We start from the raw sequence: 23,435 nt of genomic DNA, 5'->3' as shown, positions 1-23,435 counted from the left end.
AAGGGTGTTTAAAACGGTCAGTATTTTCTTAAAAAGAGTTTCTGCAACTTTATTGTTTTCAAAATATGATTTTTGACTTAATTATAAGTGACAGCAACATTAACATAAGATCATGGTTTCTTCAACAGAGCGCAGAGTTTGAGATAAAACCTTTAACCAATAAAGTTAGTCGAAACGATTTATTTTAAAACCGAGAGACCGACAAGGAATTGATTCCCTAGTTTTGACGAACCACATACCGATATCCGTTTTATTAATATTTAATCTAGATATTAGTTTAGCTCTTAGCTCCCTTTTCCCCAAACAATCAAACATTTTCACCTTAGATTTACGTAGTAACCTTAGATAACGGTACATCGATTCATAAGTCCCTGTGGGATCGATATCTTTTAAAACTACGCGATAGAACTGTGCACTTGCAGTTTGTATCCCATTCTCGACTCGCACAGTCGAGCGATCAAGTTTTTGGCGCCGTTGCCGGGGATTTTTATTCAATCGATATCGTAACTCTTCCGTTACGCTGTAGAGACTAAGGTTTCTTTTTCCTTCTATTCTTTCTTTCGTTGATTTGTATGCCACGCACTCGCTCTCAAGGCGAACCGCTCTATTTACGAATCAACGATATCGAACTATATCTCCGAGTCTTACGACGAATTCGGGAATATCGTGCTGAAAACAATCTCCCTCCTATAAACCTTCCTGATATCAAAAACATTTTTCCTTCTTTAACCGAGATGGCAGAACCAGCTCGTGCTCTTAGAGATTACGCCGCTCCATCGCAAGATGAACCGCATTCAAGTATTGCTCCGCCCGCAATCGAAGCAAACAACTTTGAACTTAAACCTTCACTGCTGCAGGCTGTGCAACAGAACCAATTCTCTGGAAATCTTACCGAAGATCCAAACCTTCATTTATCCGTATTTGTTCAATATGCTGATACTGTTAAAGCTAATGGTGTCACTTCAGAGGCAATTCGACTTCGTCTTTTTCCTTTCTCATTAAGAGATAGCGCTAGAAGATGGCTTCAATCTCTACCTTCCAACTCAGTCACCACGTGGAACGAGTTGAAGAAAGTTTTCCTTGCCCGATATTTTCCGCCAAGCAAAACAGCTATGTTAAGAGCCCAGATAAACGGATTTAAACAGAAAGACAACGAGTCTCTTTTCGAAGCATGGGAAAGATACAAAGACATGATGAGACTTTGCCCACACCATGGTTTGGAAGACTGGTTAGTAATTCACACATTTTATAATGGTCTCTTATACAATACAAGGTTAACAATAGACGCCGCTGCAGGTGGTGCATTAATGAACAAACCTTATGCTGATGCTTACCAGCTTATCGAGAGCATGGCCCAAAACCACTATCAGTGGGGAACCGAACGAACAACAGTGGAAAAACCTCAACCGAAAACTGGCATGTACGAGATAAGTAACCTTGATCACGTCAATGCAAAAGTGGATGCTTTGGTCCAGAAGATTGAAAGTTTAAATGTATCACCACCAACCGCCGTGGTTGCTATAGCTCAGAATTGCGAGGTCTGTGGAATCCAAGGCCACACTCCTGCGGAATGTCAACTCTTGACTGGAATCCAAACAGAGCAAGTAAACTATGCTAAAGGAAGCCCCTATTCGAATACCTATAACCCAAATTGGAAGAATCATCCAAACTTTTCATATAAGAGTAATAATGCTTTATACGCACCTGGACAGTCTCCGAATCAAACCCCATCTATACCTCCGGGGTACCAGAAACCAAATCCTAACAATAATACCCCTAGAAAATCCAACTTGGAAATCATGATGGAAAACTTTATAGCTTCCCAACAACAAACCAATAAAGATTTCTTAAACCAGAACATACACACTGGCGAACAACTTAAACAACTAGCAAGCAAAGTAGATGCCTTGGCTACCCATAACAAAATGTTAGAAACCCAAATATCTCAAGTAGCTCAACAACAAGCACCTACTGCTGCACCAACTGGTACATTCCCTGGACAGCCCCAACCTAATCCGAGAAGCCAAGCTCATGCAATTATATTAAGAAGTGGAACGGAAGTGGAAGGACCGTCTGATCCAAGGATAGAAAACCAAAGCCCTAAGAAATCTACTGAGGAAAGTGAACCTAAGGAAAAGGAAGAGAGTAATAAGGATACCCTAGAAAAGAAGGAACCTTATGTACCTCCACCACCTTACAAACCACCTATACCTTACCCTCAAAGGCTTGTTAAAACCAAAGATGTAGGTCAATTTAGAAAATTGTTGATCTCCTTAAGCAATTAAACGTTACAATTCCATTTACCGAAGCTATTACGCAGATGCCCTCATATGCTAAATTCTTAAAAGAAATTCTTTCTAATAAAAGGAAACTTGAGGATAGTGAAACCGTTACACTCCCTGCCGAATGTAGCGCTATAATCCAAAACATGCCCCCTAAACTCAAGGATCCAGGTAGCTTCTCTATACCCTGTCACATAGGAAAATTTGTCATCGACAAAGCCTTATGCGATTTAGGAGCCGGAATTAGCGTTATGCCTTTATCCATATGTAAGAGACTGGAAATGGGAGAATTAAGACCGACCAAGATGTCTGTACAACTAGCAGATCGTTCCATCAAATATCCTGTAGGAATCCTTGAGAACGTTCCCGTACGCATAGGTCAGTTTTACATTCCCACTGACTTCACAATTATGGATATTAGAGAAGATGATACTACACCTATTATACTAGGAAGACCATTCTTAGCAACTGCCGGTGCAATCATAGACGTAAAACGAGGAAGACTCACCTTCGAAGTAGGTGAAGAGAAAATTGAATTCATTCTTTCCAAATTCTTGAAAGCACCTGCAATAGAAGATACATGTTACTTCATGGATATCATCGATGAATGCATAAAAGAAGCAGAGTCAGGAGAAGACAAATCATCAGACTATCTTTTAGAAGACAAATCTAAACAATGCTTAGCAATAACACCAGATCCTACGCAGTGTCTTAACAAACCAACCCCTGATTTGAAAACACTTCCCAAAAATCTGAGATATGAATTCCTAGACTTAGAACTTGAACGACCTGTGATAGTCAATGCAGATCTAGGAAGACTCGAAACAGAAAAACTCCTACATATCTTAAGAAAATATCCAACCGCACTAGGATACCACATAACCGATCTTAAAGGAATAAGCCCTTCTATTTGTGTGCATCGCATCATGTTAGAAGAAGACGGTTTTTTTTTATGTTTTTTTTAAATTTTGTTATTTTTTTTTAAATTAAATTTTTTTTTTTTATTTAAAACCTCTAGGGAACACCAGAGAAGACTAAATCCGATCCTAAGTGAGGTAGTAAAGAAAGAAATAACCAAGTTATTAGAAGCAGGTATTATATATCCTATATCTGATAGCAAATGGGTCAGTCCCGTACACGTTGTACCAAAGAAAGGAGGCATAACCGTTATTGAAAACGAAAAAGGAGAAACTATAACTAAACGAATCGAATCGGGATGGAGAATGTGCATTGATTATAGGAAACTAAACAAAGCAACCCGAAAAGATCATTTCCTTTACCATTCATTGACCAAATGTTAGAACGACTAGCTAAACATTCACATTTCTGTTATTTGGACGGTTATTCAGGCTTCTTTCAAATACCAATTCACCCTGATGACCAAGAAAAGACAACATTCACATGCCCTTTTGGTACCTTCGCGTATAGACGAATGCCGTTTGGTCTGTGTAATGCCCCTGCAACTTTTCAAAGATGCATGATGGCAATTTTCGCCGACTTTCTCGAAAACATCATGGAAGTATTCATGGATGACTTTTCTGTATACGGACAAAGTTTCGAAGAATGCCTTGAAAACCTGGAAAGAGTTCTTGAACGATGTGTAAAAGTAAACTTAGTACTTAATTGGGAAAAGTGCCACTTTATGGTACAAGAAGGAATTGTTTTAGGACACATCATCTCGAACAGAGGAATTGAAGTAGACAAAGCCAAAATAGAGGTAATCGAAAATCTTCAACCCCCAAGAACCGTGAGAGAAGTACGAAGCTTTTTAGGACACGCCGGTTTCTACCGACGATTCATCAAAGACTTCTCTAAGATAACTAAACCTTTAACCGGACTATTAATGAAAGATGCTGAATTCATATTCGACGATAACTGTTTAAAAGCATTTCAAACTCTTAAACAAGCATTGATCTCCGCACCCATTATGCAGACACCAGACTGGAATGAACCATTCGAAATAATGTGCGATGCCAGTGATTATGCTGTAGGTGCTGTTTTAGGACAAAGAAAGGATAAAAAGCTTCATGTTATATATTACGCTAGCAGAACCCTGGATGAAGCACAGATGAATTATGCCACAACCGAGAAAGAACTCCTAGCAGTAGTATTTGCGCTAGATAAATTTCGTTCTTACTTGGTAGGAGCCAAAATAATAGTTTACACTGATCACGCTGCTATCAGGTACCTTCTAACAAAAAAGGATGCTAAACCTAGACTCCTAAGATGGATCTTGTTACTACAAGAATTCGACTTAGAAATCAAGGACAAGAAAGGAACTGAGAACGTAGTAGCAGACCACCTCTCTAGACTTGAGAACCTTGAACCAGAAAGAACATCCATTAATGATGATTTCTCGTATGACAAACTCATAGCTACTTTGGAAGAGAACAACTCCGACATGCAAGTAGAAACCACCTTAGCTATATCTGCCATACCATGGTACGCTGATCTAGTCAATTATTTAGCTGCCGGAATAGTTCCACCTACTTTATCTTACCAGCAGAAGAAAAGATTCTTCCATGACATAAAACACTATTACTGGGATGATCCCTTACTTTTCAAAAGAGGTCCCGATGGTATTTTCCGTCGATGTGTACCCGAAGAAGAGGTAGAAAATATAATCCAACACTGTCACTCCGCGCCTTATGGTGGACACACAAGTACATCCAAGACCTGTTCTAAAATCCTACAAGCTGGCTTTTATTGGCCAACTATATGGAAGGACGTACATGCGGCTATTAAGGGGTGTGACAGATGTCAACGCACGGGAAACATATCTAGACGTGACGAGATGCCACAAAAAGGTATTTTGGAAGTAGAGATTTTTGACGTGTGGGGAATAGACTTCATGGGACCGTTTCCATCCTCCTTCGGTAACAAGTACATACTCGTGGCGGTTGACTACGTATCAAAGTGGATCGAAGCTATAGCTTCTCCAACTAATGACACCCGAGTAGTAACTAGACTCTTTAAAAATATAATATTTCCGAGATTTGGCATCCCAAGGATAGTAGTCAGTGATGGTGGATCGCACTTTATATCCAAGATACTCGAAAAACTACTACTTAAATATGGAGTGAGACATAGGATAGCAACACCTTACCACCCTCAAACCAGTGGACAAGTGGAAGTATCTAACAGAGAAATCAAGCAAATATTAGAAAAAACGGTCGCCACTTCAAGGAAAGATTGGTCATTGAAATTACCAGAAGCTTTATGGGCATACCGAACTGCTTATAAAACTCCCATAGGGACGACCCCATTTAAGCTCATTTATGGAAAATCCTGTCACCTCCCGGTAGAATTAGAACACAAAGCCTATTGGGCTATTAGAAATTTAAATTTGAATTATAAACCGCCGGTGAAAAGAGAATCCTTGACATAAACGAACTAGAGGAACTCAGAAGAGACGCCTATGAAAATGCCAAAATCTATAAAGAAAGAACAAAACAATGGCATGATAAGCGTATATCAAGGAAAATCTTCAAGCAAGGCGACGCAGTACTCTTATTTAACTCCAGACTAAAATTATTCCCGGGAAAACTACGATCCAGATGGTCAGGACCTTTCCATATCACTAAAATCTTTCCCAGTGGAGCGGTAGAAATTAAAGGACAATCTACAGAACCGTTCACCGTAAACGGGCAACGTCTGAAACATTATCACTATGCGGAAACCAACGAGGATTCGCAAATTCTACACTTAGACGAAACGCCCCCAGGACTCATAGACTATATTTAACAGTTTCTTTGTCGAGCTTGCGACATTTAAACAAAGCGCTTAGTGGGAGACAACCCACAAATTAATCTGTTATTTTATTATTTCATTATTATTATCATTTCTCTATTTTTCTCTTAATTATTCTTTTAATTTCTATTTAGTATTCACTATTGATTTATTCAAAAAGAAAAAAAATATATCTATATATTATAATAATAATTCTATTCTTCTTTCGGCATTTGGCCAAATCCTGACTTAGACTCATGTTTTCTTTTCTCTAGTTAACACTAACCAGATGGGACATTCTGACCGTATGGGTATCAAGTTCAGAGGAATGGCTCAGAAACGAAGGTTTGAAGAACTAGCCACTAGGGAGATGCTACCTAGTTTATATGCTGATGATTGGGCCATGACTGCCCTTGGACTGAGACAGAGTGTCCTGTTTTTGCTGAATCAGATAGGATGGGAGACCTCCCCTATCCTGAGACCTTTCACCACCTACCGGAGGCTCACACTAGAATTCCTTAGTTCATTAATCTATCTACCTAGCCATGGAAAAGGAATTACCAGAGGTTTTATCCAGTTCAGAATGTTCAATATGGAGTACCAATTTAATACTAGAGACTTCACCAACCTTTTGGGTTTTCCTACCTCCTTTGATACATTCACTATAAGCCAGGAAGAACTTCTTGAATATAGAGAGCTTGAACACTTTTGGGGTAAGCTGACTGGAAATGATGAGCCCGAAGAACATGAGTTTCTCTCTGGAAACATACATAACCCGGCTTTTCGCTATTTCCATAAGATCCTGACCCACACTTTATTTGGGAAGAAGCCAAATAGTACTTCAGTTTCACGTGATGAACTCTTCATCATATTTTGTGCTTCCCAGAACCGTCCAGTAAACGGTGCTACTTTTATGTTAGCTAATTTGGACCACCTTATCCAGGATGAGAGAGCACCCATTAGAATAGGCGGCCTGATAACTATGATAGGTAATGCTATTGGACTACGTCAGCCTATGCTTGACCTGAACCCTTTTGTGGCATTACCACTATGAGTATACCTTTCCTCTTCAACACTATGTTTATAGCAAACATAGGGTCTGATGAGTTTGAGCTTGTTATTGATAACCAGGTTCTCTGCCTATTCACCCTGCCCGATCCTAGGACTAGTGTTCATAACCAAAGGAACTGGCTCTATAACCTGAATGAAACCCCAACTCCTGCTGGATCCACTGAATCCATCCAGGATTATGAGATTTGTGATGACTATGAGCACTATATTGACCATACCTCTCTTGCTGAATCTGACCCTCAGACTCCATCCGGCTACCATGATATTGATCCTCCTCCTCAGCCTGTCCTGACCGAAGAATCAGCCATGCCTGATCTCCGACATCATATGCCAGGAACAGATATTAAAACCGTCATTGAAGCCTTGATGTCAGAACAAAACGCCCTCAGGGAAGATTTCCACAGCTAGCTTGAGACTTGCAGTCCTAGAACACATGAGCAGCACGGCAAGTCAGTTACGTATGTTACGGCATCATGTTAACTCTTTTACTCCTCCGGCCAGAGATCCGAAGATAGATGGAATTTAGTTATTTCTTCATTCTAAGTTATTTAGTTTTAGGCTAGATTTTTTCATTAATGTTATTTGAATTCATGTTTATTTCTATTTCATTTTATTATTTTCCCTTCCTGTAATACATTATGATCCTTTTTATTGAAGCTGTTTAGTTATTTATTTTGCAATGCCTATTATGCTCTACTGTTATTACTTATTATTATTATTATACAAAGCAATATTATTATTATACAAAGCAAGTAAGCATGCATACTAAATTAAGCTACAGACTAAAACGTTCATAAGCAGAATAAAATATTTATTACGCTACCAAGTGATTCTGTGAAGCGCTACTAAGCCTTTCCAAAAGGAAGTGTGACGAGCGTCACACCACCCGTGACGGGCGGCACACTTAGTGCCTGTTACGAGCGTCACAGCCTTGTGACGAGCGTAACGCCTCTCAGATATGTGAACGTTAGGGAGCCGTTGGAGACGAACGTTACACCCCCCACCTTTTTACATTCCCCATTCATTTTTCATTTACCACAATTAATTACTTTTCAACCACTCTTTCTTTTCACCTCCCACATTTTACCTATAAATACCCTCCAAACTTCCTTCTTTCACCACAAACAACTCTCTCATATCAAATATACACTTCTTTTCCTTTCCAAATCACTCATTCAAAAATCCATCACAATGGCGGGAAGTCAAAACTTCGGAAATATCATCTTCCGATCCGGAGATGACAACTATCAGCAAGAGCAATTCGAGCGCTTCCAACAGCGAGGCGTCGCTCCCACCAGGTACCCCGATTTAACTTGTTTACAACAATTGGGCTTACTCCACGGTATCGAGTGGATGCTCCGTAGAGCCGATTTAACCTTCCTTTGCACCCATAACCAACCCACCTATCCTTCCCTAACCTTAGAATTCCTAAGCTCTTACGACTACACCACTCCCGCCGGTGAAGGTGAATTCCTAACCGGTACAGCAACCTTCCGTATGTTTAACACCGAGTACTCTCTAACCCAACGCCAATTGAGTGCCATGCTACAATTTCCCACAGAAGGTCTGCTCCATGCCAGAATTCCCCCAACCTCAAACTGGAACACAGTTCTAGTTTTCGACCTTTTTAAGAAAATTTCGGTATAAATACCAACAACTGGGAAGAACTCCTTCTCTCCCACATCCATAACCCCACCATCCGTTATTTTCTCCGTATCCTGCAAAACACACTCTTTGGAAGACCAAACAACAGTAAGGTCAACTCAAAAGAACTCTTTTTCCTCCAGTGCGTTTTCGAATCGGATACTACGGTAAACGCCGCCTCTTTTCTCCTTCATCATATCCGCACCTTATGTGCTAGAGGCCGGCAACCATTCATAATTGGCGGATTAATAACCTCCATAGCACTTGGCCTGAACCTAGGGGATAAACTCCAAACTTTAGAATCCCTTCCACCCCTGTCTATGGATATCGGCTATTGTCGCTCCAGCCGCCTGATTAAAAACAGAGTAGGCGGAGGCTATTATCTGATGGTGAACAACCAAGCAGTCCCAAGTGTTGTGCTACCCAATACCACCCTAACCGATGTCACAAACCCGAACCGCCACCTCTACGATCTTAGCGCTCCTGAAACCACCGAGCCTTCACAAACAAACCAACAAACAGATGAGTTTGAAGAAATGGAACAAGGCGATCATCCGCCAACACAACCGTCAGTCCCGCTCAACCCTTCCAGTAATGCAGCCGGCCCATCCTCCCAACGTCGTCGACGACGAAGGCCTGCGACCAACGATGACATTATGGATGCTATCGATGGAATGCAGGCACAGAATACAGAGATGATGCAGATGATGCGTCAAATGCAACAGCAACAGGATGCTCGGAATGCCATAACCGACCAGCGGTTTACTGAGTTGTTTAGCAGATTCGACAGCTTAGACATACGTCAAAGATCACCAGGACCAAGAACCAGAGGTGGAAGGCAGCCTTAGTTGTATTTTTCTTTTTCCTTTCCATTTTGTATTTCTTTCCCTTCAAACATCGAGGACTATGTTTAGTTCAAGTATGGGGGGGGAAATTATTCTTTCCATTCCCATCTTTGTTTCAAGTTTGTACTCTCCCTTTCATTGTTATTTCCTTATAAAAACAAATTTTTTTTTAAGTTAAGTCCTGAATGTGAAAAAGTTTCTATTATCTATTTCCCTCAACTTTCTTGAGCCATAACAAAAATTTTAACACACCCAATAAGTATAAAGGTCGCCTACTTTATAAAATTTGAGTGAAATCAAAACAAAATCATTACCGTAACAACGCTCTGAGAACCTCAATATGTTAGATCAGGATAAGTACCTATCATACCGATTCCTCGAACTTTTAGTTCTATGGCAACCCCAAGTAGTTTATACAGAAGTCAGCACCATCTTAATAGCAAACTACGTGGAGAGCCGATGAATATAAGTGAATGATCCCCAAAGTAACCTAAGATAATTAAATTAGGTGACCCTTACCGGATCATTTAATCTAAAGGTTGCAAATCATGCAAAAGCACAATACGAAAGATCCATTATGAATTGGTTCAGTAGGAATCTGGTACTGAACTTGGTAGGGCGGACTACGGTTCGATCCCCCGCAATTTGCAATGGACTGAATAATGAAGTTATCCGACTTATGTACCAGAACTTCTAGCTAAAAGCGGATCATAGACACTAACCGGTTACTCCACTATGTGCGCGAAAGGATAAAGGGCTTAATGTGATTTCGCTAGAATGAAAACGGGCAAAATAAGACTAAAGGAACCAGGATAGCTATCATAGGGTACTTGAACTGATTGGCATAAGGTAGGGTTATCTAAGTTGTAACGGTAGTTGTTGATGTCAAGATTTAACTCAAATCCTCCTAAACAAAAACCCATTGGCAACCTAGTACGAATTGATGTGTGCTTTAAAATTTCATCCGGCTAAAACTTTTAACAAGTTCTATACTGAATTTTGCTTGAGGACAAGCAAAGATTTAAGTATGGGGGAGTTTGATAACACGAAATTATATCGCTTTTTAAGACTTAATTCAATTAAATTATTTTATCATTTACACTAATTTATCCCATTTTATCAGATATTATGCAGTATTTCTCTTCTACTTATATCAGGTACCCATTTTGAAGCAAAAGTGAAAAAGGGAAGAAAAGGAGGTGTAAAAAGCAACAAAAAGGAGAGAAAAGGAACCAAAGGCCAAAGCCCAGCCCAAAGCGCACAAGTCACCAATGCTGTGCCTGTGACGGACGTCACAGGACGCGTGACGAGCGTCACGCGAAGGAGCCTTGTGACGGACGTCACACATAGCGTGACGAGCGTCACGCAACCCCACTACCTTTGTGGCGCAAGTATCGCCCTCAGAAGGACTTGAAGAATAACGTTAAGGAATTGGTCTCCTATAGGCACGCCGTGGATATAGCCACGCTGAAGAAGGAGAGAAACGGAATGCTGCTACCAAGGCTATTATAAATAGCCGTCTCACAAACCAAAAGTTACACAGTTTTTGCACGCTCAGTTTTGCGGAAGCTCTGCCAAATTTATTTTTTTTTCACGCCTTTGCTTATTTTTCTTCCTTTCCAGCATCGTCCATTTTATTTATTTTATTTTGCAAGCTTTGTTTTCTTTTTCCCTTGCAATTTATTTTCCCCCGTTCTTAGCTTTTAGATATTTTTCGCGTAGTAGTTTCTACACCGGAAACTACTGGGCAACTTTATACCGGATTTAACCTTACGTTATATTCGAGTTTTTTTTATTTCCTTGATTTAATTTACTGTTTAATTGAAGAATCGAAGAACAAATCCTACCGGCTTGTGGTGGAGTGTTCAAGACCATTGTATTACGCATTCAGGTTCTTTAATTGTTATTTAATTTTTATGCTTTATTCTATTGTTATTTGCATTGCCTGCCTGAAATGAGTCTGTGTATGCATGATATTAATTATTATTTAGTAAGCATGTCTGGCTAATTTGCCTAGGTATCGGTATGTAAAGTAAGCAGAAAGAGGGATCAAAACTAAGTCGGTCTATTCAAACTTAAAATTAGAATCAATCTTTTTACGGTCTTAACTTACAGGTTTAATAACAAGATTTTTTACAAAGGTAAAAGACATAAAGAAGTTGAAACCAACAGAGCGAGAGTTTGAGGTTTTAACTGGACAGTGTAAGTTAGTCATTAAATCTATCTCAGGGCGAGAGCAAGTTTTAGAATTAATTAAATTCTGACCTTTTTCCAAAAAGTATTTTTAAAGATTGAATGTGAGGACGAGAGTTAAGCATTTAGATTTAATTGTATAACCTAAGTCAACAGAGCGAAAGTTTGAGATAAGGGTGTTTAAAACGGTCAGTATTTTCTTAAAAAGAGTTTCTGCAACTTTATTGTTTTCAAAATATGATTTTTGACTTAATTATAAGTGACAGCAACATTAACATAAGATCATGGTTTCTTCAACAGAGCGAGAGTTTGAGATAAAACCTTTAACCAATAAAGTTAGTCGAAACGATTTATTTTAAAACCGAGAGACCGACAAGCAATTGATTCCCTAGTTTTGACGAACCACATACCGATATCCGTTTTATTAATATTTAATCTAGATATTAGTTTAGCTCTTAGCTCCCTTTTCCCCAAACAATCAAACATTTTCACCTTAGATTTACGTAGTAACCTTAGATAACGGTACATCGATTCATAAGTCCCTGTGGGATCGATATCTTTTAAAACTACGCGATAGAACTGTGCACTTGCAGTTTGTATCCCATTCTCGACTCGCACAGTCGAGCGATCAGTAGTTCCCCTTAATAGGGGTACAACACTCTCCTAACCAGAGACCAGGGAGACAACAAACTAATAGGGAGACTAAGACTCGAGCCTAATAGTTGTCATGCAATCAATATCCCTAAGTTGAGGTCTCTAACATGCATCTAACTCACACAGGAAGCGAGTCAACTCAGAAAGCAAATAAACACACCAACACAAGTGAACAAGCATCACACACTATATCCATACAAGATGCCCAATCAATGGGTAGGCTTTAGTCAAGAGGGGCCATGTCAACCTCGAAAAACAAGCCAAACTGTACAAGGGTAATTTGTAGCTCTTAACCACTAACATTGAGAGTTAGGGTGAAGCTGATCAAAGATGGTAATGAGGATGAGACCTCATGCTCTTAACCCTGGCCGGGGTGAGCTCAAAACAAAGAAAGCGTGGGGATCCATAAAGTGGGATCCTATTCCACTTGACAGACTCTGGACGAAGATCTTGGGTACATGTTCAAGAGCATCAGCACGTAGTGCGAGCATAATGAACGACTCACTGAATAACGGGGGATTGGCTATCAATCCCTTTTATCCGTCAATTACCTCTTCACTTAGGAGGACTTATCAAGTAGCACATGCCTCATCTTGGAGGTCTTTGGCACAATTGTAAACAAACACAAACAGAGCCTCTTAAGGAGGACTTGCCAGCAAAATGCCTGCCAAAAAGGTGACAGGACTTCCAGACTACATGGAGTAAGAAGATAACTACCTAAGTGGTGTATCAACCACAATCCAAAGCTCAAGCAAGAGCTAAAAGCAAGCAAGCAACTAAGGTACCTGTACAAAAGCTAAACAGTTAATATTTCAGTCAGCCAGTCAGAAAACAAACAGTGAAACCATCCAACTGCACACAACTCAATGAGCAATGTTCAAGCATTCAAATGAAGCAATGAGCTTAACACATCAACTTAAATCCCTACAAAACACAAAGAAGTCAGAACACAACCCAATTTGCATCTCAAAAGGTGAGCAACTCAACCATTAATGCTAAATGTCCAAATCTGAAACACAAGTCAAGGTTAGTTCATGTACAAAACACTATTACAAAGACTAAGTTCAAAACCAAATCAAATGATCAAAACAGAACTCAATCTTCCACATAATGCACATTCAAACATGTCACAAAATGTCCTCAAAAGGACTAGCATCAATTCAAAAACCAAATAGCTCAAATGATCAATGTAAAGCAAAGGCAAGCAAATGTGCACAAAGTGAACTTCCAAATTAGAAAATCCAAATCAAAACAGAAATGCATCTAATGGCCTTGAGATTTTTTATGCAAGTTCCACATATCATGAATAAACAATGTGCAAAACATCAGATCCAGAAGAGTCCAAATGATTGGTGAACAAAAATGCACAAATTGAATGCCAAAAATGTGACACAAATTGTCACATACATCTTCATGTGTCAAAAACAATGATAGCATATGAGAAAAAATTCAAACCAGTGCTCAAAAATTCATATCATGTATGATCATCAAGCACACAAAAAATCAGATCAATTGGTTCAAAGATAAGGATTTCACAATGCATTGAACACAACATATCCAAATAGCACAAGGTTCAATCAAAAATTCACAATTAAAAAACCAGGCATCAACAAATCATGAAATTAATACCAAAAACAACTAGACATTCATACAAAACTAGGAAAAAAAATTGGAGTTAATTTGGAACATTTTTCTATTTTTAATGATTTTTCTAAGATGAGCAAAATAAATGAAATAATATGGAAAATATGGAGGGAAATAACATTTGAATTAAACTCAGAATAATCACAACCAATGGATCAGGCGCGCAAAAGCAATCAGACGGTCCATATTTGAACATCAAAATGCACAGCATCACTAATACACTCAGCGTGCCACTCAAGCAGTCAAACAATACACATGGCAAGTCAAAGCAATGGCAACCAATGGAACTCACACGCAAGCAACACAATCAGCGTCCAACTCAACTAAATGAAATGAAGCGTTTCATTAAACGCGCTGGCAGCACACATCAGCGAGTCAAGGCTATCGTGGCACAGTCAAAGCAATCAAGGCCAATGGATCATACACGCAGGGCACACAGTCAGCAGCCACATCACCTAAACCCTAAAATGAACCAGACGCCGGTGCTGTAGCTCCGGTTGTCTTCTCCAGCCATCTCCGGCGGAGTTCAACATGAAATTTTCCAGAATTCAACAAATTGTACACCATTCGAAAGCTCTTGCAACATACATCCCAAATATCATGTTCATTAATCCTAATTCTTCCTAACTTTTCCAGATCGAGCAAAAACATTTTCATAATCAAAACTGAAAGTTCACATAACATGCTTATTTCTCATCCATTTTCGAATCTAAACACATCAGCATGCTCAGCTAAGTGAGATCTACAGTTCTATAACAAGAAAACAGCAAAAAGAGATGATCGATTTTTCACTTACTTGAAATGGAAGCTTCTGAACTCGTATCCTCAAGCTCTCATATGCTCCAGATCTACTCCACTATACTTCTGTTGAAGCTTTAAGCAAGAAGAATCAATTGAAAACACCTAGATCCACTTCAATTTCAGAAATCCATTTCCATGAGAGTGCACTTGATCAGCTCGAATTCAGGCTCAATTGAACAAAACAGAGATTGATTCTTGATCAATGAAGGATGATGATCAAGAATCTTGAGGAATTTTTGGTGTTTGTGTGGAGAAATCAAGGATTCGAAGTGAGAGAAAAATTGGAGGGAAATGGAAAATTCTAGATCTGAAATTCTGTTATGGCAGTTATGGATTAGGGTTTGGCTTTTATATGGTTCACTAATCTCACTGAAATCCAAATTAGGCATTGGTTAAACATGATTAGGGAATATTGGATCAATTTGCAAAAATGCAAAAGTGAGCTAGCATGGCCATGCTACACATGAACATTACTCATGCAAGGCTTGAATTCACTTAAAATCAACCAATAATCAAGATTTGAATGGTATTTTGCTTGTATCATAAGCCTATTTTGAATTATGAAAATTCCCTCCAAAATGAACACATGTGAAATAATGGTCATACACACTTTTTCCATGCATGGCAAGGCTTGTTTTGAGAAGTATTGGTCATGAGGAGTATTTTGCAAAAAGAATGGACCAAATTGGAGTTTTGTATCAAAAGTTAGGTCATTTTGAATTTCCATGCACACCTTGTGATCAAACAACCATAACTCCTTAACCAATCATCATATGGACATGAATTAGGACTTTTTGGAAAGGGGAGACAAAGATCTACAACTTTCATGTTCACCAAAAATCCATTTGAAGCTTATTTGATGTTGATAAGTCAAGTTGAATGTGGACCAGAAACTTGCCATTTTTGGAAACTTGAAATTACAGGTCACTTTCCATTTTTAGTAACTTTTGCCATGACTTCAAAATCTTCAAGATAGATATTTAGAATGATAAATGGACCTCTTTTGAACATGATTGAGGTGTCTCAACTTATTTCCCCACCTCATATCCCTCAGTTGACTGCACAGTTGACTTTTTGGTCCACAAATGACCTTGAAATGTCTTGATGATGATAGAACCATGATGATGATGATATATCCTTGCAAACAAGATGATGCTCCAGACCTTTGGAGAATCAAGAAACCCCAATGAAAAGCAAACCCTCAGATGGTTGATGATCAATTCAAAGAGACCCTCAAGCTTGAATCATGTAGCTTCTCCATCTTTTGAAAAGACTTCGGAGGATGACCTTCTTATTTTTATATGAGATGCAAAATGCAATGCCTAATGCTCTAAAATATGAAATGCAATGTGTCAAACTAGTCTCAAGAAGAGGAGGGCAAATTTTGAGGTGTTACACTAGGCACAACTCAGCAGCACTTTTCCCAAAGAGGTCCTTACCCCTCAAATTCTTCAGTTTGTTGCGCAGCTCAAGGAATTGATCTTTCATTTCATCCATTTTCTCATATACATTCGGGCCCTCAGATGGCTCGGAATGATAAATGGTGTCCTCAACACGGGGAAGGGTGTGCACAACGGGAGGTGGCACAGACAGGACCGGGCTAGATGCCGATATAGAAGCGAGAGTAAGAGAGAAGCCCTCTGGCATGAAATTAGAAGGCATTCCCCATGGGAACCCGACTGGCATAGTCGGAGCGAAGTGGGTTGTTGCAGCAGGCACAATTGAAGTCGTTGTCTCAGATATGACCGTCCTCATGGGAGGAGTTGCAGGAGTTGGTGAAGGTTGGCTTTAGGCGGCCAGAACTGACTCCATCATGGCAGTCAGCCTAGCGATCTCTTCCTTCAGGTCCCTGTTTTCTTGCTCTAGATGCTCCATTATCTTCGGATGATTGGCTCTAGTATTATACCGATGCGTCAGCTTGTCTTCAAAATAAATAAAGAGCAAAGAGTTAGACCATTGATCAAGAGCTCAGAACAAAACCTGCTTATGCATATGATGCATGCAATGTTTGTGCATATGGTTTGTTTTTTATTAGAGGAACTTTATAGAGATCTATTTGCAAATGTTTGAAAATATTTAACTTTTAAGACATATATGGAATACTCATAACAATAATATTTGGAAACTTTTTACACCAGAGAAGTAATACAGTTTTGGTAACCAAATACAATACAAGAGAGAAGGAGAACAAACATCCTATGGAGCCCTAGAAACAATCGTCCAAAGCCTTCGAGATCGGAAGATAGGCTGCACGAAGTCTCTTCACCTCTCTCTCATAAGTTGCTTCTATATCGGCCTTCTCCTTGGCGAGCTAATCATACTTCCTCTTCCAGAACCTAGATGAATGAGGAAGAAGAGAAGTAACCACATCATCAGGTTCATCAATAACCTGATGCTCCAAAAATTCTATCACTGCATCCTTATCTTTGAGCTGCTGAAGAAGTTCCTCACGTGACCGGTCTTCATCTCTCAACTCCTCTACTCCTTGGTTATGGAGGGTTGAAGGCCCAACCATAACCATAGGGGTGGGTCTTGGGCAATCGTATGGCATGCGGTACTCAAGAGCTCTCTTCCTCACCCAAGCGGTGTAAGGTTCCAAAGCAATACAATTCTTTGTACCAAGCTCATTCCTCCCTTTCCTATGAACTTTGCGCCAGGCGCGGACCATCCTATCCTTCAAGTTCTGGGGATCTTTAGCCTCTTGAAAGAATAAGCCTTCCAACAAAATGTTATTAGGTTTATCCTTTAAGGGGAACCCAAGCTGACGGCGAGCCAAAGCAGGGTTGTAGTTAATTCCACCACATGTACCAAGAAGAGGCACATTGGAGAACTCACCACAAGAATCAATAATCTGAACCCCATCATAAACACGGTTATACCAAGAGATATCATCATTAGTGAGAGACATAAGTCTCGCAGACCACCGTAGACATCCCTTGTTCTCCTTGAAGGCAAGCGTCTGAGGCAAGTGTGAAATAAACCACATGTACAATAGAGGCAGACATCACACAATGGATCCACCACCCTTTTCATTCCTCATATGCAAAGAGAAATAAGTGTCACCCAACAGAGTCGGAATGGGATTAAGAGAAGAGAAAATCCTAATAGCGTTCACATCCACAAAATTGTCGATGTTGGGAAATAACACTAGCCTATAGATGAGTAGTACAAATATGGCTTCAAAAGCGTACTCACTCATGGCCTTCCCAAACAAAGTAGCTTGGGCAATGAGAAAATCATATGGGAGACCTTGAATTCCACCTTTGGTAGTCATATTAGCAACAATGTCAGATACATCTACATGAAGCATGTCATCAATCTCTTGAGAAGACGGAACCTTCTCCAAACCACTGAACAACAACTGATCAAGAATAGGTATACCCACATGATAGGCATACTCCTCAAGTGTAAGCAAAAGCGGGAAATCCGGAAAAGTGAAGCACCGATACAGAGGATCGTAGAACTGCACCAACACACTCATCAGACCTTCATCCACCCTGGTAGAAAGAATAGACAGAAGCTTCCCATGGCGAGCTTTGAACTCCAAAGGCTCTAATACATAAGATGCCAAACTCCTTAACTCTTTCAAGTCGGGTTGTCTGAAACTGTACTTCTTCGTATTCCTTCTTTGCTTATCCATGTCTGAAAATTTGCAAATAGACCTCTTAAGTTCCTTGAAAATTTTATTGTTGATGATATGGATGCGAATGAATGCATGAATGCATGGATGCAACAATCACACTCAAGGATCAAGCAAGTCATACCACACAAAGGTCACAGGATGGCTCAAGTCATCGTCAATATCAATCATCCATTTTGGTGGATTATGGTTTACACCTTATCAACACCCAAGTTCCATTGGTATTAAGGATATACGAGAATGGATCAACCGTGAATCAAGGGTTTGTTGTGTAAGTCACGGGCATGGAGTCTCGGTTAAGAACCACCCAATGGGAGTGTACTATGGTTAAACCTGACAATCATGTTCTAAAAAGGTCCCCATAGTCATCATCCCATCTTTCGGATATTATCGGATAAAACGACTACTCATCCTCCAAAAATATTCTCAAGAGGGACTCTTATGAGTGTAGTATCGCGTAACAATCGTATCAAATCTTACACTTGAACGACCTTCCCACCACGTCCTACAATAGGCCAAGATGGGCTAGGTATCTAAGGTCCTTGGCTTCTAAGGTTTATATTGGAAAGAGTAATGCCTAACCACGACTACTCGTGTGACATTATTGATCCCAATAAGACCTCGACCAAGTGAATGAACTTGCAAGTCAACTTGTTAAGGAATAACTCCATACAAATAAACAAGACTATGTCATTCTCCTATCATAAGTCCACTCGAGCTCAGGTATAGAACTCATCTCACAAGAAACCACCAAGCATACAAGCAATTAATATATCAAGCAATTCATACATTACAAACAATACAGTCATCCCAAATTTGCACAAAAATATGTCACCAATATAAACATACAATACACGTAAGCAAAAAGTAGGCTAAACCCACTAGAGAGAAAGTACCCAGCAGAGTCGCCACTTTTCTGTAGAGGGGTTTTCATTACCTTTAGGTTTATTGACTAAACCAAAAGTAAACATACAATTCGAGTCGCCACCGCACTTTTATTTGTCCAAAGGAAAGGCTAAAAAGCGAACAAAAGCCAAGTAAGAAGTTTTTCAAATAAAAAACTAATAAAAATGTCAGAGATCTAGGTAAGGGGGTTGGTTATGAAATGGGAAGGTTTTACGCATCCAAAACATCCTTAGTACTCTAAGGGAACCCTTTTTGCAAATATGTGTTGTAGGTCGGTATTTGTGAAAATATGTGCAAAAGATTGGAGGGATGAGAAGGGAATAGATTCTATTTACAAATTTGGTTGTTTGAATGGATTAACCCATTGCCTACGTACCATAACAAAGATAGGATTAAAACCTCGTAGTTCGGGGTAAAAATCACAAAGATTGGTGAATTTATTTGATCAAAAGCATTAAGGTCTTTTGTTATCAAAGGGAGAAAACTCAACCTAAACCAAGAATCCACCATGTGAGGAAGGCTTCAACATACTAGTGAGGGGTTAACCCTATAATAAGTGTGGAAGACTTATAATCCAATCACTAAGGATGAGGTGAGATTTACATCAACCACTATGATAACTCAAACCTATGACTAATGTTTATAAAAAGGTTTTAATAAGGTGGCCATTGGAACCACAAAAACAACTTGAAGTGAGTTGTACTTACAAGTTAAATTTATTTACAAAATAAAGTCAAAGTAGGGTTAAGATTCATTCACAATGAGTTTTAGTGAAAATAGTTTTGAAAAGTCAAAGGCATAAGGCCTAGGTTTCTAATTTGAAAAAGAGTCAAAGTTTGAAGAAAAGATTTTTGGCTTGGGTTAGAGTGAGGAGAAGAAGAGAAGGGCTAGTCCTAAAGCATACAAAGATAAGAGAGAAGATAAAACCCTTGGAGTTCCTTTCCTTTGGACTTAGCACACAATTAAGCAATCAAACAATTTAGATTCAAGCTCTTAGGATCTCCATTTGGCTTGTCTCTCTTAACTTGGCTACTCATGACAATGGTCCTCTTTACTATCTCAAGATGGAATCCCTATCACACAAGAGCAAACATCAAAAAGTTCACAACACAATAAGGGGAATGGACAAAGATTAAGTTTTGGAAAGGAAGTCCTTTGAAGTCAACTTTGAAATTTAGCATTCTAAAGGCATGAGGCCTAGTTGCTCTTCCATAAATTTAGCATTCTAAAGGAATGAGGCCTAGTTGCTCTTGAACTCCTTTAAGCATGGGTATGTCCTAATTCTAAGTCCTTTCTCCCTTTTGCATTAGGTCCACACAAAACAAAGACAAAACCAACACAAGACAACAATATATTTATATACAATAATGAGCTCAAATGAGCAAAACAAAAATGACATAAACATAAAAAATGGACTCAAGTGAGAAAAACAAAAAGCAATATGAAAAAATGAGCAAGAAGTAAATGGCATTAAAAGTAAATTGCAAGAAATTAAATGCTCAAATTAAAGTTAGTAATTAGTGTGGTTATGTTAGTTTGTCATAAGACAATGTAGCGCTATGTTAAGCAATCGTAAGTGGACTAATGTAGTAGTCACACCTACCTGAGGCCGGTCAATAAAACTATAGGAAAATAAACATAAGTTAGAGATCATGACTAGTAAGCCAAGCTCCACAAACTTGTTATGCCAAAATAGAAGGGGAATGGCCTTGTATGGACTTTAGGTTTTTTGCTTGACCAAGAAGCAACCTGTCTTGGACACACAGAAACTCACTTGATCTTGGATCAAGTTGAGTTTGGTTTGGATCAAAGAAGGTTAAACCTCTCATTTGTCAAGACCAACCATAAGACATTAACTCATTGGCCAAATGATGAAAATAAAGAGATGAAGATGAAATGGATGGAAAGAGAATTCAAGTATCAAGTTCAAATGACCAAATGTGAATCAAATCATCATCAATCAATGCTAAATAGAAAAGAAATGAAGATTACAAGTCGACAAGTCAACCATATTTTTTTGGTATTTTTTGAATTAAAAATAAATGCAAAATAAAATAAACAAAATATGGTCAAACCTCAAATTTAATGCAAATCAACTTCAACAAGTCCAATTAAATTTTCATAGGTCTAACATGGTCAAATAAACTTTGACAAATTTTCTCAATAATTTTTTGAATCAGAAACTATTTAAAATCTCAACTATATCTCAAATCAAATAAGAAATTGATGAGACTATTTTTCATTGACCTATCATGATCCATAGGTGTTAGGAAAACATTTTTGGATTTTTCAAATATCATAAAGTAATTAAAGATGAATTAAAACTATTAAAAATCAAATAATTCACAAAAAATATTAAATGAAGTCACAAAAATAATAAAAATCAAAATAAGAAACTAGATCTTTCAAGAAAATTTTTGGCATTGGTCTCATATTTTTGTGACTTCAAATAAAATATTTATGATTTTTTGAAAATAAAAGGAATTAACTGAAATTAAAAGAAAATAGGAAAATAGGAAAAAAGCGCAGCCATCAGATCAATTCATTAATTGACGTGGCATGGATCACATGGCTCAGAGGCGCGGATGCATTGTACACTTGAGTCAAGCGCGCAACACAAGTATTTAAAATAAGTAAACACAAGGAATGGCCAGGATTGTAACGTGGAAGCATGATCCAATGGTTCTGAAGATGCACATGTGGTGCAGGTGGTGAAAAACACCTTCTTCTCCGGCGATCCAACAATCTCCGGCCACCACGCGCAGGAAAATAAATTGTAATGAAAATGGAATGTAAGGACATCAAAATGAAGCTTAGGTGATGTACATCACCACTGTAACCATGGATCATCCTCACCATTCCTATTTAGAGAGAAATGTGAGCTTGAAAATCATGGTGTGTCATCTGGAATGGCACGATTTGAACAATTGAGACCACCACTGGCTTGCCTCAAGTGAGAGGACTTCAAAAAACCACACGAACCAAAGAAAATCACATTGAATTGCAAGATCTAGATAAAAAAAAGTTTGAGGTTCTACCTCTGAAATAAAACTTCAAATGCCACGAATTCTCCAAGATCTTGATCTGCTTTTGCTCTGGAAGTGTGATGGTGATGATAGGTTAAATAATTGAGCTTTGAAAATCAACTAATGATGTTGAATTTCAAGCTTGAAAGAGAAAGAGAAAACTGAAAATTTCTTTTGTGAGGGTTGGGATTTCAATTCTGCAGCACTTCAGATCTCCACTTTGTTGTTGAATGAATGAGAATGAACACTTATTTATAGCTGAAATGCATTGCAAGGCATGGTTCCCTCGTGTGCATGGGATTTGGATTCTCCTTGCATGGGCTTGTACATGCGCATGTAAGGCCCAATGATGGGTGCAAATCCTTACTGATACCAACTGGAAATGATTTGGACGTGCATAATGAACTACACAAGCTTTCACATCAAGTATATCATGAAATGCCAAAATGGACATAAAAAGAAAGCTCTTTCAAACTCACACATGGAAAGTCCAAAAAAGTAATGTGAGTAATGGTTCGAAAGCCCTTGAAATAAGGAACAAAAGTCATGTTGGGAAAAAATTCATTTGGAATTTGGAAATTAGTGAAAACTGGCTGTGAAAGTTTGGGCACAAAACATGTCTAAGTCACCCTTTGAAAATTTTCAACAAAAGCAAGCCTCTTCAAGCCCTTCTGTTACAATGATACAAGCCTCAAATGGAAAAACCTCCAACATCAATATTGTATATCTTTTCAAGATGATCAATTTAGACTCAAATTTTGCATCATTTGGATTTTTCATGAAAACGTTATGGGTATTTGAAGTTGGGCATTTTTCAAATTCAATGACTTAGGTCCAAAGTGACCTATAATGCTTTGTATTATCAGATGTATTTATTTTAGGATTATGAAATTTTGTACAACATTACATTTGAACCAGACATATTAAGGTTTCCAATTCATTTTGTCTCACCTAAAAATCATAAAAATTAAGGAAGTTAGGTCCTTGGGAAGTTGACCTA

The 23,435-nt window shown here is 38.7% G+C and overlaps 1 pseudogene; it reads right to left on the bottom strand.

Annotated features, from left to right (window-relative positions):
- Positions 1–1,119: 1,119 nt before the first annotated feature.
- LOC127099085 (uncharacterized) lies at positions 1,120–1,219 on the bottom strand (annotated as a pseudogene).
- Positions 1,220–23,435: the final 22,216 nt, after the last annotated feature.

Source organism: Lathyrus oleraceus, chromosome 6, assembly GCF_024323335.1.
Source record: "Lathyrus oleraceus cultivar Zhongwan6 chromosome 6, CAAS_Psat_ZW6_1.0, whole genome shotgun sequence".
Classification (NCBI taxonomy): Eukaryota; Viridiplantae; Streptophyta; class Magnoliopsida; order Fabales; family Fabaceae; genus Lathyrus; species Lathyrus oleraceus.
Note: the sequence above shows the minus strand (reverse complement) of the source record. Positions and strands in the feature narration are given on the sequence as shown.